At 44.0% G+C, this 1,017-nt stretch overlaps 1 pseudogene; it reads left to right on the forward strand.

Annotated features, from left to right (window-relative positions):
* The first annotated feature begins 503 nt into the window (after window positions 1-503).
* LOC119969789 lies at window positions 504-717 on the forward strand (annotated as a pseudogene).
* Window positions 718-1,017: the final 300 nt, after the last annotated feature.

Raw genomic sequence — 1,017 nt, forward strand, 5'->3', positions numbered from 1 at the left:
TTTGCAGAAGTGCCGTGTATAGTAAAAGGAGTTGGAAGATACATATTCCAACTAATTAGTTAATCATAGATCATAGAATCATAGAATCCCTACAGTGCAGAAGGAAACCATTTGGCCCATCAAGTCTGCATTGACCCTCTGAAAGAGCACCCTACCTAGGCCCAAACTCCACACTATCCCCATAACACCACCAATTTAGCATAATCAATTCAACAAACATGCACATCTTTGGACTGTGGGAGGAAACCCATGCAGATATGGAGAGAAGGTGCAAACTCCACACAGTTACCTGAGGTCGGAATCAAACGCTGATCCCTGGCACTCTGAGGCAGCAGTACTAGCCAATCTACCACCGTGCCATCCTAATGTGAACATCCTTTTTTTAGCTAGTGTATTAATTGCCTGTTCAGTAATGCTTTATCCATGTGGATTTTAGTTTGCTTGTGAGAGCAAAAGTCTCAAAACATGAAATCTTGTCCTTTGGTTTAAAGTCTAGAGTCCCAATCGCTTCTCGGCCTTTTGGCTAAGATCAAGTGTAGTATCTGCTCTACCTTTTGGCTCAGATCTAGTATGTCTCTCTTGTGGGGACTATGAATTAGATTCAATTTGAATTTGAATTGGTTTTTGGAGCAGGCAAGGAGCTGGATTAGGGGTTCGCCTCTGTCCACACTCTGAACCCTGGCTTTGTAAGAGTCATCGAGTCCTACGGTACAGTAAAGGTCCTTCGGTCCATTGCGTCAGTGCTGGTCAAAAACAACCAACAAACTATTCTCATCCCATTTTCCAGCACTTGGCCCATAGCCTTGTATGCCTTGGGATTGCAAGTACACAAGCACACATCCAAATGTGTCTTAAATGTTATGAGGGTCTCTGCCTCCTCCACCCTTTCAGGCAGCAAATTCCAGATTCCCACCACCCTCTGGGGAAAAAGGTTTTCTCTCGCATCCCTTCTAAACCTTCTGCCCATTATTTTAATTTATTCCCCCGGCTATTGATCCCTCCACCAAGGAAAAAAGT

Source organism: Scyliorhinus canicula, chromosome 7, assembly GCF_902713615.1.
Source record: "Scyliorhinus canicula chromosome 7, sScyCan1.1, whole genome shotgun sequence".
NCBI classification, from domain to species: Eukaryota; Metazoa; Chordata; class Chondrichthyes; order Carcharhiniformes; family Scyliorhinidae; genus Scyliorhinus; species Scyliorhinus canicula.